Genomic DNA, 19,384 nt, shown 5'->3' with positions numbered 1-19,384 from the left:
TTTTAATCCAAGACTACTTTTAAGAGCTGCTGTCAGCTTGAAAAGTGGTTATTAATACAGAAACAACTCCAGACAGTATGTGGAACAATACATCTTAGCAAGTTTCTCTGTAAACCTATAGTATTTGGGCTCTTTTTTTTTTTTTTTTTAATTTCCTGAGAATAATTGCTGGGAAAAGAAAAAAAAAAGAAAAAAAAATAGTTTTTTAATCCTTCTCATGGTAATTGCATGCAAAGCAAAAGACAATTTTGCTTTTTCTGCAGCAATGGTAACTACAAGGTTTTCAGACAGAGGTATTCTTTTAAGTTCACACAATCCCTTTCAGCACTGGCTATAGTTAAGACTATACAAAAGAGCCTGACAAGAGCTTGTTCCCATCACATTATCTAGGGACAATAAATCAAGCACAGAGAGGAAACCTAAGTCATCCGAGACATTATTTACAGAGGCTTCTATGCCTCAATAAATAATATTTCCCTTTGGGAAGAGCAATAGGGAAGGAAGTACGAAAATCAGATACTGGTCATGTGTTAAGTCACTGGAGGGTGCTCAGAGAGAAGAGTGATGGACATGCTGAAAGCCATTAGAAGATAGCTAGGATCAATATTTGTCCATGTCTGAATGCTGACTTTTCCTTCCCTTCCTGCTGCAAAGCTCTTACAGTGTTATGTAAGTGGACCTGATCTACTTTAGGTGCTGTCTTCAAGTGTAATACCCATCTTCTCTTTTTCCTATCCCAGAAACATTAACTTTGATGTTTCAGAGAAATTCTCTAAGTTTGAGAGAGAAAAAAAAAAAGAAAAGAAAAGAAAAAAAAAAAAAGAAATCTTTTACTCTGAGGTTGCTCAGGACTCGAGATGGCACCTTTGGATTTTGGGCACCCAGTGCAGGATCAGAAATATCATGTTTGGGGACTTTTTTATTCAGCAATGGTATGGGCAAAGTGTGACCAGATGTGTCCTGCAGCTGCCATAAACCACACAGCCACGTGTTCCCACTCCATCACACACTTAGTTACGGCTTGAATCAAGTCTCAGTGGTCTGTGTAATGAGCATAGGAGCTACAGCATCACCAATTCACATCAGCTATTGGCTGCAGACTCTCAGGAATCTCAGTCACAGCCCACAGTCAGTAACCAATGTGTAAATCCTGCGTTATATCAGCCATAATAGACAATATGCAATGGGGGGAAATACAAGATGAAAAGAGGGGAAATGTTTCAAAACACTGAAAGCAACCATCACTCATACCACGAAGAGCTATGAAAAGAAGTCTCTTCTGTAGCTTCTTCTGCCACACTGCATCTTCTCGGTGTGTTCGTTCACTCCAAATCTACGCGTGGATCCTTGCAGGTTCACAGACACAGGCAGTGTCTCTCCTTCCTTGGTGTGGCAGTCATGAGTAGCATGAAGTTTTTGGGGACAGGAGCGCTTCTTTTGGTCTCCTCAAGGACTGGTCTCCAAGAAACGAAAAACTAAAAAAGTGCCAAGTGCCCGTGCAGTCGGCCCCTTCATCCAGAACCGAGGGCAGCTGAGGGCAGCAGTGTCACCCCGTGTACTGGGGGAGTGAGAGAGCGGTTGTGGGGTTCAGCTGCCCAGCAGGGTAAAACCACCACACCCCGAGGCGCTCCCTGCTGCAGGGTGTGCGTGGCCGTGGGGCCACCCCAGCGCCTGCTGGGCACAGCGGCACGGTGTGGCACTGCCAGAGGCATGCGGGCAGCCTGCTGGGGTGCTGGCAGCTCACTGCTGAGGCAACGAGGGCACAGCCTGGAAGGACAGCAGGAATTCATTCTGGGTTCCCTTGCCATGAAATCAGCCCCAGTGGCTCCCGGCCACAGCAGGGAGCACAGCAGGGAGCGGGCAGAGCAGAGCTGCACACATCATGGTTTGCAGTGGTGGTCGCTTGAGCGGGTGAACCAGAGAATAAGGGCTTTAAAAACGAGTTTCATGTTTTCAAGTATTTGGTAATGCACAACGTGTCCCAGGGATGTGCAGCCAGCAGCGTCAGTGTCAAAGCTGAGCGGCTTTGCAGCCTCTCCCTGGGATGCACAGGAAATGTCAAGCTGTCCTTAGCTTGGAAACAAAAAGGTTACACTGAATTAGGAAATTAGCACTGAAGGAATGACTTTTCCCTCCCTCAGGCCCAACAAAATGCCAAGAGCCTTTCCAGCTTGCAGCACAAGGATGGGGGCTGGGGGCAGCTGGCTCCTGGGGGGCCAAGCGGCCCCGGGGTCTGGGTGCCGAGGAGCACCGGGCCGGCACACAGCCCCCCGCCCAGCAGCCCCGCTGCCCCACAACAAGCAGGAGCCGAGCACGGCTCCCCTGTGCTGTGCCTGGGAGCCGCCTGCCCCGGGGAGGAGCGGGTGGCAGCCCCGTGACCTGGTGGCGGTCTCCAGCTGATAAATGGAGCAGCATAACTGAAGGAAACAGTTACTCAGTAAGGAAAGCCAAAGGAAATAGTTACTCATAACTTGGCAGCCGAGAAAGTGCCATCCAAGCCTTTGTTTCTCTGCAGAACCAGCCGTGGCCGTGCAAACGCCAGCTCCTTCCTCCCGGAGCTCCCTGCCCCGGAGCTCCCTGCCCTGCAGAGCTTCAGCCTGGAGAGGGCCCGGGGCAGCTCCACGCCACTGCACAGCATCCAGGCTCAGGGCAGACTCTCACTGTGCTGTGAGCTGCGCTGATTTCAGCCTTAATATGACTTCCAGTAAGACAGAAATTAATGCCAGCCTCTAGTTACCTGACAGGGGGATCTGGCATTTTGTTGTGCGTCTGCCTGGCTTAGGACTAGCATCAGACTGCACGCCACTGTAAAGCCGAACAAAACACCCTTTTGCAGCCATACTAACATACCACAGAGCTGGCTGATGTTGGGAAACAGGAACAGGATAACCTGTCCCAAAGTCAGGTTTCACTGGGTGAAAGCCCTTCCACAGCCATGCCCATCACCCCACAGCAGAAGCTCTGTGACGAGGCACCGACCTCACGGCAGTTCATTGACTCCGGCGGTGTTACTGGTCTTTAACACGGTCAGTTTTCAGTGCCAAATATTTGTAACTTCAGAAAAAAAGATATTTTTAGTGATACTATGATTTTTTTTGGCTTTTTCTATAATTGAGGTAAATTAAGTGTAATTGGAAGCATCTGTTCCTATTTTAGTGCCCACAGTGGCGTGGTATTCTGCGTCTCCTGGAAGACACTCTCTTTCTTCAACTCCCACTAGATCCAGCTAAAAATAGTTAATCTAAATCAAATTCTCTCAGGCAACAGTGCTCTTCAGCTCTCAGGATTTGCCCTTCCATGCTAAACAATAGCTCTCCAACTTCTTTCCCTGGAAGGGTGGGGGATGGATTCAGGGGCCCAGGAGGTGCAGCAGAGACCCCCACTCTGTGAGGCTTTGTCAGAGCCATGGGTGCTGCCACCCCACCCCACCCCACCCTGCTCCATCAGTGAACCTGGGACAATAAGGACAGGCAAGAGGGAAGGGCACATGTCCTGGCAGTGCTGCAGGGCCCCCGTACCGCAGATATTGCTGTGCCTGGGGCACCACGCGAGAGAAAAGAGGGAAACTTGAGCAGAAAGGTTCGCGTAGGTGTTTTGGCACAAGTGCAGAAGGTTGTGTGAGTGGTTGCTTTGTAGGCAGAAAGCATTTATTGTGAGGTCAGTACGTTTACCAAATAATAGCATTTTAATAGGGAAATCTCTTTTCATGCCACTTTGACTTCTATTTACTCACAGAACCAGCAGCCCAAGCAGGGCCCGTGCCCCGACGCTCCAGCCCTGCCAGCAGCCTTTCCCCAGGCTGATCCTCAGCATCCCTGCGACACGCTTTGGAGCCGTGAGCTGTGTCCCTGCAGCCTCAGAACGGTTTCTGAAGGGTGTCTGTGGAAAAGCTCTGGCTGAACAGGGTTCAGAGTCAGGTCTAAAACCCGGTCCCTCAAACAATAGCTTACATAAATAGTATGCCACAGGAACATTTTCCTATGCTTACATTTGTTCCTATGTTTGGTGCTGTCCATTTACAAGCAAGTGCACGTTTCAGGAAAGGCTTTTCAGTTCTTAGTTAGTCCTCTGGTTCTCAACTTGATACTGAGCAACACACTCTGTGGCACAGCAAGACTCACTCCCTATTTTGTTTAAAAAATATCATACTAGAACCACCATCCTAACTTTAATATTATGGGTAATTTTGCTTGTGACATTTTTCTGTAAGGGGTTACAGCCCTCAGAGCATGAAGGTTTTAAATGGAAACTCTGCTAATTGACATGGTAATCCAAGGGAGAAAATAACACTATGACAGAGCCAACATTGAGAATACATGGAGAAATAAAGATGAATAACCCAAGATGTATGTTGCAGTTACATTAGCATGATCACTGGAAACTCAGAAAAGTAAAATAAATCTAAAAGCTAAAAATAATTTTGAAAGTGTGAAAAAGTCAGGGTATTCCCAAAGATTTCTTTGTCTTATCCCATATTAACACCAGTGGTTCTAGTCTGTGAAAGGTAAGGTTGCCAAATTAATTTATTTCAGAAAGTGCTCCAGGATAGGAAACAGTTAAATGATGAAAAACCTAAATCATGAAATGGTGACATCTAAAGACATCTAAAAGATGACAACAGCCCAAATACTAAGGCCACTTTTTTTTTTTTTTTTTTTTTTTTTTTTTTCCCTGCTTAGTGGGAATGAAACAGCTTTAATATTTTGTCTTTGGCACCCTGCTGATGCCGTCCCTCTCCTGTTTTCAGCAGGGTGGTGCATGAGCTGCGTACTTGGCAGTCAGGGGGGAGGAAGGCTGGGAAGCGACTGGTTAAGAGGCGAGCCTGAGCAGAGGGGCACGAGGCTGGGGGTGACAAGACAAGCACTGGCTGTGTGCTAGGAGGAGCACTTTGTCCCCTGTTAAGCAGGTGCTAGCAGCAGGGCAGCACTTTGTCCCCCGATGGAGCACTGCCTGTCCACCTGCCCGCTGCCTCCCAGCCCCACACAGGGCCCACACGGCCCCGGGGTGATGCAGACCCCACTGCCAGTTCTGCCGTGTGGTGGGACCAGGACCTGAGGCAGGGAGAAGCCCCTCAGCCCTCCCCAGAGCCCCATGAAACCACCGCGCAGATCACCGAGCGCTCCTGCGCTCTCAGGAACAGCTCTCTCTTGACCCATGTCCATCCCGCACTTGGGCTATAAATACATGATGTATTCTACACAAATAAGGCATGCACAGGAAATATTTATGCGCTGCATTCATTGCACAGTCCTCTGGATTCCAGCCTTGACGACAGTGAAAACTATCATCACTCCATTGCCAGGGCGGACGAAATTTCCAGTGCGAATGTAGGGTTGGCTTTCAGAGCGCTGGAGGCAACCGCACCTCTGCTGCAGCGCCGACAGCTGGAGCTGGCCCTTTAAGGAAATGTCCTCCAAAAGACTGCAAGGTTTTTTGGTTTTCATGCTGTTGCACTTTTAGAGGGCTCAAAATTCTCCCAGGAATCCTTTTAATATTCCCATCAAATTGAAATATGAGTTATGTAATTATAATTAGAGCACCATACTCTTGATAACATTCGCTTCATTTCTTTAAGACTGTTTACTTCCTAACTTGTACCTAGAAGAAATGTTAAAAACCAAACAAACATTTCCCTTCTTCCCTATTAAAGCACAAAACAAAACAAGCAGCTAATTGCTTAAAACTTATTAAAGCAGCCTTTACAGTAGCTATGCTCCTGTAGACCTTCTTCTGTGTAACTGTGGCCATATTAGAAGCTTTGTCACAGGACGTTCCCTACATTAAGTGTAAATGACACCCTTGTGGTAAAAAAAAGCTAAAAGGCACAACGAAACGTGCAGTTATCCTCTCCTGTAAAAGCAGGGCATAGGAAGCTAGACGTGGCAGCCCCCTCATGCTTCAGCCTCCTTCTCTGGGCCTTTCACTGTAAAAAGGAGAAAATCTGGCCCTCATGCCAACACGCTCACATTAGGCAGTCAGCAGCGCTGGAGGGAAGCTGTGCTGGCTCCTGCACCACAGTCCTGGTGCCGAGCAGCCGGGTCCTGCTGTGGGGCCGCGGAGCTGGAGCCACGCTCGTCCTGCTGGCGCAGGGCAGCACGGCAGCGATGGGCAGAAACGGGAGCAGAAGAGGCTCAGCGGGGATCCGAAGAGGAGCTTTTCCCCCATGAGGCTGGTCAAGCAGAGCTGCTGCAGCCGTGCAGCCCCCGTCCTTGGCTGTAAGGATCCCATCATCGTGCAGCCCTGGCAGCTCCTCCAGAAGAGGTGTTTGGGGTGCTGAGGTGTCCTGAGGTGTCTTAGATAACTCAATGAAAGATGTGAAGTACATGCTCAGAGGGTCCATTCTTCTCCATTTTAGTGTCACTGTGAAAGTAGAAATTACAAAGGCCAAGTTTTTTATCCTGAGGTTTTGACATCTATTAGAGCCCAATAAAAGCATCACCGGGTAATTTCCTTTCCTTCACTTTGATTTTAGCACTCTTGATACTAGTTTGAGCTGCCACCTTTAATTATTAGGCAGTAATATCCATAGCATAATTCTTGGAATTTAAACCATGCAGGCTACTGGGAAGCACAGGTTTTATTTTATTCTAGAGGAGTTCACGTGTTTAAGCATGTTAATTACTCTGGGGTTTTAAGATAATATTTATACTGAATACTTTTGTACTCACTTCACACACATTCATAAGGCTTGTACACGTCTTTGCCAATAGCTGTAACATTCAATCAAAGCATTGCCTCATACATAAACTGAATTTGACCTAAATGTAGCAGGCCAATATAAGCGTGTAAGGGTACAAAGCCTGCTGTGGCAGAGCTGGGAGCTGCATGTTGCTGGAGTCCTCATCCCAGTCCCCATCTCCTGCCCTTTTCAAACCAGCCAGGAACAGCGTGATAGATGTGTTCTTAACCTTTGCAAGGGAAGAAAGAGCACCGAGACCAATATTTGCATTTCAAAGCTGGAACCCGTACCATCCTCAGAGAGAGAAAAAAATAGAGGAGAAATATGGCAATTTGGCAGATAAATATTTTTGTAATCAGGCAATATCAAATGAAAAGATTGTTAACATTCTGCTAGCTTGCTCGAGTCAGAATAATATTATTATGGGCTCAGATAGCACGCGTTGCCCAGAGGTAATGGAGCCCTGCCCAGAGAGCCCTTGGAGAGGCAGCTCTGCGTGCCCCCCGGCTCCCGACGCATGCTTGGTGCCCCCCGGGTGCCCCGCTCGCAGGCAGCCGCCAGCCCAGCCTGCGGCACAGAGCCGAGCTCCAGAGACATCCCAAGCTGAGTGACGCCTGGCACTGACATCGAACCGCGTTAGAAAAGCAAGGGAGCAAATAGCTTAACAGGGAGCCAGTTCTGGTGGTTGGCAGATAAGATTTAAAGAAGTTGTTTCATCTAAACTTGACCTAAATGGAGTGGAAAATTACCGTGACTACATTTATCTGAAATCGCAAAGTGTGTTCTGATTAGACCGTGATAAAAAGGATGGTAGAAATTGATCCGAAGATAAAGAAAGGGCAGGGAAAATGAGATGAGATCAAGAAAAGAAGCAGACTCTAAAAAGGAAAGAAGAGGATAATACAGCAAGTCTCTAAAGCTGTATTAAAAATAGCCGTCCTAACTGGAACATAAATAGTTCGGTGCTCAGGCTCTACTCATCGGGCTGAAGCTCGGCCGCAGAACCCGGGCTCCCGGCAGCCATCCCGCCAGCCCCACGTCCCCGCAGACCCTCGGCGGAGCAGTGGGACCGCACCCCACAGACATCCTTGCTCGGGGCCTGCGCTGTGGCCAGCAGCAGCCTCCTGCGGGACCTCCGGGTGAACCCACTGCTGCCGATACGCTTCAGTCCCATCAAAGCACTCTGGATTGGCCAACAGATTAAAAAAGTAGTGCAATGGGTGTGGAAAAAAACACCCACAGAGTGATTGGATGAACCTCATTTCCTAGAAATATTGCATCTGCCTCTGGCAGAAAGTTTGATAGTCATGGAAACAGATACCTTCTCTGATAAAGACTGTCTTTAACTTCCTAGCAGCAAATAAAGACAAGTGAAATAATTTGTTTTCTTAATTTTCTTTCTGAGCCCCACTTGGGCTGTCTGAGGGCTCGCTGTTTGCAGTATAGTTATGACACTGATGAGGGAGGAAAACCACAAGCTGTGAGCTCACAGGAGGCTTATGAGAAGACCTAATGGCAGCTCTGCCGGCAGATCCCTGCTGCACGGCTGGGCCCCATGCACCCAGTGCCCACACTGTGCCCACACTGTGCCGGCTGCAGCCCTGGGGAGGCTCGGGGCAGGTGCCCCCAGCCCCTGGCCACGGCGCCCCGCGTGCCCCCGCTCTCCAGGGCATTCCTTCGTCTGCGGAGCAGCACACTGGTGCTTGCAGTAATTTGCTCTTAAGATCATCTCTCTCAGAAAATATATTCTTGATAGCCTGGAAATGTAGTTCCTATTCTATTTTTTAAACATGGGTCAGAAATGGATAAATGACTGACACAACCTTCCTTTTCAGCTATTCTTTTTTTTTCCTTTTCAGCCTAATGACTGGAACATCCAGCCTTTCTCTAGAGCAGGAAAACAGTTTATTTATCTAATCCCTTATGACTCTGATCTCAATCATTTTTATCTGAGTGCAGTGCTGAAATCCTCCACGTCTGGCGAATACATGCTCGCACAGTGCTCCCTCCCCAGACCTTTCTCGGATGGCCAAGCGTGGCTGGTTAATTTAGATAAGGCTCAGCAAACAGCGTATTTGGAAAACTGTCTACTCTTTCCATTTAGTATAAACTTCCTTTTCCATTCTCTGTTTATTTTAGCGTAGATGTATGTAAATGCTTCCATCAGAAATTTCCTTCAAGGAGGAGGTCAAGGCGTGGAGTGAGAGAAAGCCGTTCTGGCCGTGCCGTTCTAGTGGCTCCCACGAGGACGGCTTTCCCCGCTGTCCCCCGCGGTGTCCCCAGCCTGGTTCCCTTCATGACACTCCAGGAGCAACCTGGGACTTTTTTCTGTTGGAGAAACAGCCTGGTACTCATATCTGTCCTCTTGCAGCCCTGGTGGGTGCCACAAGCCCACAGCAACATTTTAGTTCTCTCGCTGGAGAGCTCTCTGCAGTATCTGTGATTCTGTGTTTCTGTGATCACTAGCGAGTCTAAGCTAATTTAATTCCCCAGATTTGGTATGGTTTTAATTTCTGCTTGGAAGCAATGCCTTGCCTGCTGGGCAGCAGCCCTGGCACCAGCTGGCCTCCCGCCTCCCATCATGGGCACAGGGTGCCCACGGGACCAAATTCCTCCCAGCCTCCGGTGGCCTCAGGCAGGGCTGGTGGCTGCTGCCCATCTTCGCTCATCCCAGCCCTGCTTGTGGCCTCCCCCCGGGACTGGGGGCACTGCGTCGGGAGCCTCCGTCGGGCTGCGGCCGAGGACTCTCGAGGAGCCCCACAGGCTATGGGGCTGTGCTGCCAGGCAAAGGGATGGTGCCGCTCACCTGGGCCCACAGTGAGAGGTGAAGAAGACCGAGCTTAATTTTGAGTGAGAAAGAAAAAATGCCTAATAAAATTACTAATATGCATGCAAAACCGAGAGCAGCAGCAAGCAGAAAGTCTGAGTTCAGTGCACCAGTAAGACAAATGGCAGCCCTGACTGGTAAGCATGCACACAGAAAGGCTGCTCAATCTCAAGCCCAAGTCACCTCGGAAACTAATTTATAAAAAGAGTTATTCAAACCAGAGTGTTACCACTGTGACTACATTAGACAATGCTGTCGTGCTGCAGGTTTCTTTCGTTCTTCAGTAATGCCAAAGCCACTGAAGGCTCCAGAGCCCTGTACTTAGATGGAGGCCTTCAATCACTGTTGGTGCAATGTGGCTCTCACATGATGGTCCTCAGACATTAAAAGAACTGTGCCCATAAAGAACTCACACCAGGGGGTTTTGTAGTTGTGCAGCGCATTTCTCATACATGAAGCAGGTTGCTCAGTCATTCTCTTACATTCACTGGCCAGAGAGGGCTATGAGAGCTGCAGAGTCACACAGCAATACAAAAAGTAGTCTGGGTAACACAGTAACATAACAATAAACTTTACAAGCAGAAGCTTATAAACATACTGCTGAGCATGTCATTGCAAATGCTCGTTCCCTCTTTTGAGTGCAGAGATGCAGGCAGGCAGCATCACTTTGTAGCTCTACCCTTAAATTAAATTGTGGCTTTATTAAGGCACAGCAGGAAATGGAGACACTGAATGTAGGAGCACACAGTGAGAGGGGTCACTTATTTCTTACACATTTGTAGACAAAACAAACAAAGCAGGTGCTTTGTACGGCCATGGGAGCCACATTTACCTGTGTGGATTGGCCACAGAGGAAAATGTGGGGAGGTGGCAACAGGGTTGTCCCTTTTCCCTGGCCAGGACGTTGGGTCTGGGCCCTGAGCTCAGCTCAGTGGGCAGAGCACGGCCGTGTCCCCGGGGAGGCAAGCCCAGCGAGGCAGAGGGTGCTCTGCTGCCCGCGCCTTGCAGCCAGCCCTCGGCCGAGGAACGCGCTCCCCTGGGAGCCGGCGCGTCCAAGACCAACAGAGACAGCAAGAACAACAGCCAGCTGCGCTCCAGCCTCGTCTCTGCTAATTTCTATTTTCATTCATGTCAGTCTGCCATTGCTGCCATGGTGACCAACTTAGAAATTAATTATATAAAGACATTAAAGGCACATTTAAACGGGAAAGTTCAACCCACAGTTCTGGCAAAAAAAAAAAAAAAAAAAAAAAAGATTCAAATATTCCTAGATCACAGCCCTCCTGTTTCCCCATTGAATCCTTCAAATACCATGACTTAACTACATTTTTCTCTGCACTTACTTCTGTGCTGATGTTGACAAACAAACTTGGTGTTCTGTTTTCCCTCGTTTTTCTGACTCACACAAAACAGGTGCTCCTTCAATAGCTGCAGTTCTCAGAACAGAAAGCCGCTGTCACTCTTCTGGCAAGTCAGCGCAGTTGCTGACAGACACAGCAGGTACGTTTCGGGCAGTGCTGACCGCGGTGCCCTGCCCTTGGTGGCCACATCCCCACGCCCCCCCCGGCTGCACCGACCCTGCATGGGCACAGCTGGTGGGGGCTCTGCACGGCCTGGCCCCTGCCCAATGGGGGCTGCTGCCATGCTCTGCTCCTGTGCCCGACAGCAGCGTCACTAGGCACAAGCACAGTCCCCAGCCAGCATATGAGATCTGGCGTTTTAATCCACAGCCATCGGAAACAGGGAGCACCAAACCCAGTGTCAGGCAGCGAGCAGGCACGGCGCGGTGCAGGACGGGCTCTGGCGTTTCATTTCTCAGGGTTTTCCCGCGGCAGATATGCAAGTACTGGAAAATACGGCCCCACAGCTGAACCACAGGCACAGCTGTGGCACAGGGGACAAGGAAAGCCTACGGACTGAGCTACTCGTATATCCTACTGCCAGGCCTCTTTTCCAAGAAAAATGGTGGGTGGGTTAGGAATGCTTGTTTTTCTGCTTCAACTGTTTGCTAAGTAGATGGGGATTTTCAGCCTCTGGAGTCAACTCCACACCTGCTGTGACCATGCTCTTCTGTTTTCTCTTTTCTCCCTCTCCCCCAGATATGCTTTTATCTGTGTCTAATTTCCCTCTCTATCACCTCTCTCTCGTCAAATACTGCCTTTGATGTTCTGTGCTGTTATGGGGATTATTTTTATGCTCTTTCCTGTGACTACTTTAGTGTAGACTCATGTCATCTCTGCTGTGTGTTTTGTTGTTGTTGTAGATGTTTGCTTTTTTTATTTTTTATTTTATTTTTTTACTTATTCTCTTAGGTGAAGACCTACTGATGATGACAAGCAAGAGGGGTTTTAACTGCACCTGAGTATCAGGGAATTTGTCTTTTCAGAACATCCATTGAAATAAATGTAAAGCAAAATTTATGTTGCCATGAAAGCTTGCTGCCTGGAAAGGGTTCAGCAAGGGAAGGGCTCACCCCTGGAATGCAGCCCCATGCTTTCCCACCGTAGGAGCACATTTGTTTTGGCACGGGCACTCTGTAAGAGGCTGGTTTGCATGTCTCCAGTCCCGCAGCTGCTGATCTGCTGTAGTACTTTCGTTCAAAAAGCTGCTGGGAATGAGTCCTAAAAAAACTTTCCTGTGATGCCTTCATTACTTCTGCTGAAAAGGATGCTAAAAAAAGGTTTGTGGCAGACATTGCCTTTCTGCAGAAACAGCCTGTCATGAGCAGGGTAACTACAGCAGACATCTGGATGCTACGACTTTGTAGTTTTATTTCAGAAACAAACCAGCCCTCTGGCAATTTGTTGCTCAGGGAATTATTTTTGCAATTATCAGCTCTTATTGACAAGCAATAGCAAAGGAAGCAAACAAACAAACAAATCATGACGAATCAATATGTGTAAAGGAAGATGATAACGTATCTTCAGATGGAACTTGCTGGACTACCCTGCACTGATGATGGTTGCGTTTCACACACAGGCAGTGCTTTTCATGAAAGATGAACTAAAAGTGCTGATAGGCAATATGTTCTCACAGACATTTATTCATAACTCCATGTACACAGGTTTAATCTGCTCTTACAACACAGCCTCTATGGGAGAGAAACGTAAAGGATGGTGAGAGATTGTGGAGGGTACAAGAAGATAACAGAGGACAATAGAAAAATGCTGCTCAAATTAGCACTTGACCAGGATTACCAAGCCAGGTTGCTGGATTTCTAAAGATCAGCACTCCGGTGTCCTTCAGCTGGAAGAAGGGATTCCAGATTCTGTTTAGTAGTTACAGGAGGAAATGTTTCCCCTCTTGAATCACTGATGAGTCTTGATCTCTAGAGAGACCTGCTCAAGAAAGAGCAAGACCCAATCCTATTTAATTTCTCATGATTTTAACTTAACTAGTATGGCTGGAGGTGTCAGAAGAGAGGATGGAGACGGGACAGCCAGAGGTCTCCATCTCACCTCAGACAGGTACTGAGGGAAGATCTTTGGGGCAGCGGTGCCTTGGGATGGTGAGGCAGGGCGGCTGTGGGCTGGGCGCACAACGCCTGGCCCGTCAGCCAGACAGGCTCCCGGGAAAGCAGGCGTTTGGTGGGCACGCAGACTTGGCGTGGGAGGGCCAAATCCATCGGCTTTCATTCTCAGCATCAGGCAGGGAACACACAAAGCAGGGCGAGAACAAAGTGTACCTGCAAGAGATGGGCATAGACCAGCATCAAGGAAACCAGACGGGGCCTGAAGGCAATGAATGCCCACAGCTTGAGCACTGCAATCAGTGCTTGTTGCTGAAGAAAGGTTCACCCTTGGGATGCTCCAGGGGGCGGAGGACACCGTGGCCATACACATTGCAATGAGATCAAAATGCTTTTCTTTGACAAAATGCTACGTGTTGATGTTTAAGCAAAAATAACATTTTGTAAAACAAAGGAGAAGAAGAAAGAAAGCTCTTTGACAATTTTTGTGAGCAAAGAAATTGTTGGTTTACCTTCTGAACTAATTAATCTCACTTTTCTTGGATCTCAACCCGGATGCAAAACTGAGTCCAGGGGTGATCACAAGGGAAATGAATAAGAAACTGAGCAAGCATTCTCCCTTTGGGTTGGTTCGTGAGTCAAAAGATAAGGAACATTTCTGGTGTTGCTAATTACTCAAGCTCCTCAAAACTTGTGGCTTCACACAGCTTTGAAAAAGGCATATAAATATTCTATTATTCCCTAAAATTACACTGTATAAGCCATTAACCCCCAAATAAACTGCAGTAATCACGTGTTATCTCTTATCCTCTGTGATGTGAATAGTCTTACTGGTGTTAGTGGGACTGTCAGGATCTCAAAGGTTGTCAGTGTTAGCTTCAGTATAAGAACCATGGATGTTAAGGTTAAAAGCAAATAATTGTCCAGCCAACTCACGTTCACATTGGCAATATTTAATTTTTTTTAACATTTCAAATATTACTATTTTTTAACTACAGGAGGTCTGCAGGAAAAAAACAAATGCTGTTCTGCACAGATCTAAGCATGTAGAGCAATAGGTCACCAAGAACTAAAAAACCAGATGGTCTCCTTATATCTCATCACTGTAATCCACAGATAACATGCGTATTTGTGGGCACGTGTACCCAAATCCAGCACTTCACCAAGATTAATCTGGCATTCAGAGCATTTTCCAAAACCCAGTGGGCACTCTAAAACACAGAGCTGTGCTCGGGCACTGCAGTGCAGCCTGGTTGTGCTGTCCCGGGGCCGCTCCAGCCACCAGTGCCGCAGGGTGGGACAGACCCTGAGGCAGGGATCGGCTTCCAGATTCAACACTCCTCAGCCTCTGGCACACTTTCAGGGAAATGACATTTCACTGAAATGTGATCAAAGTCAAAATATTTCACTGGGATTTCTCTCTTTCAAGTGTATCTTCACCATGTGGGATGCTCGGTCTGAATCACTCTCCTTAGAGAGATAGATGGGAATGCCCAAGTGGAAAAACTGAGCTGTCAGACTGAAAATGTTTCTTTTGATCAAATTCCATTTTTATGGAAACTTAGAGTTATGTCACCTCTCAGCAAAGGGAGAATCTTAATTTTAGTGGTCTTCACGGAACGGAACTACGTCATTTGATAAAAATGAGAAGAAAAAAAATAAACTTGAATAATTGTTTTCTCCAGCTGGAGATTTTGTTGTTGTTTTTTTACCTTTCGAATCAGGAAAGTGACTGTACTGTAGGCCCTGAGCAGCTGTAAGGAATCTCCTGAGGGGTTATATGGGAATTACTTTTTCTTTCGGCATCAGTTCCTGAGCGGCCAAGGGAGTGCCATGACTCTTTGCGGCAAAGCCTTCTCCAGCACAAGACCTTACTCCTGAGGACTTTCAGAGCAGACCTTGGAGTTGGGAATGTGCAGATTAAGGCATTATTTTGACTACAACCTAAAGACCTTGTAGAAAAGTTGAAAAAATTCCAAGGTACTGCCAGTGGTTTTGCCAGGGACAAGATTAATGTTTGCTTTGTTTGCTGCATCCTTTTAACTGCTGCTTTCCTCCTCCTTCCAGTAAATAAATCTGCCTATTAGTTAAACAAACTGACTCTGAGAGAAACCAAACATAAGAAATATATTAACAATAATGCCCCGTTCTTAAAATAGAATGGCAATAGTAAAAGAGAGCCCTTGGCTTCTGGCTTACCGCTGAGTGCAGCTCACGTGAGTGCTGTTGCTTTGAACTCCTACAATAAAGAAATAGAGGGCCCAGGGGAAAAAATAAAAATAAACTACCTACATGTTGGAGTGTTTCAGCTAAATATTTGTTATTCCACTGTGCCGTTCAGAGGTAAGCCAGTCTCACCTGTGTGAAGCTTATGGTCCAAACACGGACAAGGCAGGAGAAAGATGAATGAAGTGATTAATTGATGATCCAGCATCCAGGCCTTTGGCAGGAGCCTGGTTACCTCACAATCTGGGTGTTTTTCCCATTTTTTTTCCCGTGTCTTTGTGGGTACTTTGTGACACACTGGGTATTACAAAGTGAGCATGCATTGAGCGGTCAGCACTGAAGCACAGCTATCGAGGATTGTCCCCTTGTGGGTCGCTCATCGCCTTGGTCATTCCTTAAGAAAAAGAAGGAGGTTTCTGAAGCACAGATGATTTGTGGCTTAGGAACTACCAAGAGAAACCAGCACACAGCTTCTCAGAAGGGCCCCTGCTCAGAAGCAGAAAATGTGCTTCTAGATGGTGTGTGTTGTGCACTCCAGCACGTCCTTTGGAGGCGCTGGCAGTCAGGGACACCCTGCTTTGGCACTTCGCTCACCTGTGCCCATCTGGAGGGCCAGTTTCTGAAGCTAGGTAGTAGCCTGACATCCTTGTCCACACTCATTTTTCAAAAAGTAGGAGCAGTGATTTCTGGGCAGCCTTTGGGAATGCTCCCTGCACCCCGAGCCCTGGGAGCCAGCCCTAATTTTAGCTGCATCGGTATTATGATAACAGATGTTTTGTGCTGACTTTTTCTGCGTGCTTCAGATTGTAGGACCTTGCTCTGAAACAGCCTCCAGGGGATATTTCCTCAGCCTTGCTGCACACTGGCAGCAGCTGCTGCAGACAAGATGCTCCCTCAGTAAACACTCCTTTCTGGGACATGGCAAGCTCTCCGTGATCAATCACTTAGCCTCCATTTACCTTTTCTGGGTGAGTGCTCCGTTAATATTCAACAACATTACCAAAAAAACCTAAAATCCACAAGGGCCCTGAGGTGCCTCACCCCTCTCCCTCCCAAACATTTAAAGTGGAGTTTGAATTTTAACTCTGGAATTCCTTTCTCACTGCCAGAGAAGTCACTTTTCTGTTTCACAGCGGCCACCTGCCCCACATCTGCCCGAAGTATCCCGGTTTGGTTACAGCGGGGAGCATGGAGCAGCCTCCCCTGTGCCGAGAGCTGTTTGTCTCCTTTTTCGGAAGAGCTGGAACGAGCTCCGTGCTGCGCAGCACACGCTGCAGGGCGCTGCGAAGGCAAGGCAGGGCTCATCCGTCCCACATTCCTTGCTAATTTTAAACAGCTCCCTTGAGCGGCTCAGAGCGAAGGCCCAGAGAAGCACAGTCTTGATTTATTAGCCTTTCCCTTCTGAAAACTTTTGTTCAAGTGTCTTGGGACACAAGTAAAACCAGAAGGGGATTTTCAGCCTGGAGCCATGGAGACATTTATCTGCATCACAATATATGGCAAGTTTGTTTTGCAGCATCAGCAGTTTTTCCCCCAAAGGCATCCCAGCTCTGACCCGCTAGGTGAGGCAGCATCAGTGGCAGTGCCGAGCGGGGAAGCCTTAACACCACGACCCAGCCCATGCCCAGCCACAGCGGGCACGTGCCTCGGCGGCACAGGAGCCACCCCATCCAGCAGTGCTGACACAGGATTTCCACATGCACCCTTCCCAGGCCACCCAGTGGCACAGCACCCATGCCCATGCAGAGGACACGCTTGCCCAGGGTACCTGGCAGCCACCCCTGCTCCTGCCCGGAGGAGCTCGGGCACTGCACAGCTCAGCTCCTGGGACAGCCAGGCACCTCGGGACACAGCAACGGGAAGGTGGCAACATGTGGGGTCAGGAGAAGGGGAAGCAGAAAGACCTAAACACAGCCCCAGAGGTAGAACAGACAGGTGGCTTGGGCTGTAGGCCTGCAGGGAGACACAACAGCCCTCAGGCATGCCGACAAATTGCAGAGGGACAGTCTGCTCCCTCCAGCAGGAAGAACAGAGCATGGCCTGGCACGAGGAGTCCCTCAGACTCTAGGGAAGCGGCTGGGTGGTGAGTTAAGTGCCAGAACTGCCTGCACAGCGCCTGGAAGCATTGCTAGGGCTTTCCAAGAACATGCAGGGCAGGCCAGGGAGAGCTGATCCTGCCCTGGGGCAGAAGTAGGAGCTGGACGACCTCCTGCCTGCCTCCAGGCACATTTCCTACCACACAGCGGCTTCCTAACCATGCAGCAGCAGAGCCGCCACGCTGTGATTATACGAACACCGGCTAGGACGTGGCTCCTGGGGAGCAAAAAGCTCTGCCGTATTGCTGACCACCTCAGCCCCTCCTAGCACCTCAGTGCACACATAAAGAGTTTAGGTAAATCAGCATGAAACTCACAAAGGACTGCATTTATGTAGAAAACAGCTAAAAGATAAACATTTAACATTTTCTTTCAACTATTTTCTGGCCTTTTCCACATTCACATTTTGTATGCATATAGATTTCACATCTATATCTAAAATAATACAATGTTCTTTAAACGGAGATTAAAGCTCTGGTTACACTTTCTCTTGTCTTGTAGTTGTTTTTAATATCAATGCAGAGATGGTCAGTGGTTGCTCCTCAGATACCCTGCCTTTTAACAAATACCATGGGGACCACATCCAAGGATCCTTGGCACTCCATTTCAGTGAAGGCATAAGCTCAATGCCAAATACAGAGCAATAACCATGAAAAAAACTTGAACCTAAGACTATAGTCTGGGAATGAAACAACTCTTGCCTCATTACACTTACAGAACTAATGATTTCTCTCAGGTGTTTTTGTGCTTAAAGCTGAAGAATTAATCAATGCTTTACAGTTTAAGGTTTGTTGGTTTTGTTTTGTGTTTAGATTTTCCCATCCAGCTGCCAAATACTTTCTGGCTGAGCATTCAAAATAAATTAATTCTGCTATGATCAACTAATTTAAATAAATAGTGGTTGAACATCTGATGCATGATCTGGTGAGGAAAGTGAGGCTGGGAAACCTCCAGCCACCTCCCTGCTGCTGGGCTGAGGCACGCAGCCCTGCCCAGAGCTCAGTGCCCAGGCAGCCAGCAGCAAGGACAGCAGACCAGAGCCAACCAAACAGTGCCATGAAAAAGCCTAAAACCAGCATTGTTACAGCAGCAACTTCTTCCATTTCCTGCTGGAAAGTGACTTATTTCTGCCAGCCCCCTGCAGAGTGCGCTCAGTCCCACGGACATGCTGTGAGAGGCTGGTACCGCAGCGGTCCCGTCTGAGGTCCCTGGAGAGGGCAGGGTCCTGCTGCTTGTTTCCAGGGCTGGCACTGGGAGCGGGTGCTTCTCTTGGCTTACCTGGGTTTCTTTCCTAGTTCATGTCATAACCCCCTGGTTTGCATTACTGTAGGCAACAAATGATGCATGGAAGTTGCAGAATAGAAGTGAATAGAAAATCTTCGTCCTCGCTGTTATTGGCAGCATTTCTGCTGGGTAGGTGAGAGCTCGGATCTCGAGATACACAATGAAGAGTTTGAGCAGGAGTCTATCAAATACCACACCAAGGACAGACTCTGGAATTGACACAAGTAAACCTGTAGACTCTTAGGACACATGCATAAAGGTAATGTTTTGGCCTTGTTGCTGTCTCTTGCCCTTCCCTCTTTTTGCCTGCCAAACCTGAGAGCTGCTTTCTCCTCTGACGTTCTCCATACCCCTCACAAAGCCCATCAGGGCTCACATACCATCAGGATGCTGAATCCTGAGTCCCACTGGCATACAGCTCTGGCCCCAACATCTGTTGGTTTCAGGATTTAAGGACTACCCTACTTTCTCCCACTCTGCTGTGTACTCAGAGACATGGGAGACGCATCCTGGGGCTGCCAAACCCATAGCAAAGCAGTCCCAGCACTGTGCTGTGTGCTCAGAGCACGCCGCCCCACTTGCCCCTGATGGGCACTCTTGTGCCATTTATGCAGCTGTCAGCTTCTCCCCTCCCTGATGCAGAGCACGCATTTCTATTTCCTCAGGTAACAGAGATCTGTCACCTTCCCTGATGCTCTTCTATGTACTGCCCACCTGCTCAACTTTTTTTTTTTTTCCTGTGCAGCTTGTTCCTGCTTAAGTAACATTTTTATACTTTTGTTTTCCACCAGGTATTTTACACC

This window comes from Anas acuta, chromosome 7 (assembly GCF_963932015.1).
Source record: "Anas acuta chromosome 7, bAnaAcu1.1, whole genome shotgun sequence".
NCBI classification, from domain to species: domain Eukaryota; kingdom Metazoa; phylum Chordata; class Aves; order Anseriformes; family Anatidae; genus Anas; species Anas acuta.
The sequence above is the reverse complement of the archived record's forward strand: the minus strand, read 5'-3'. Positions refer to the sequence as shown.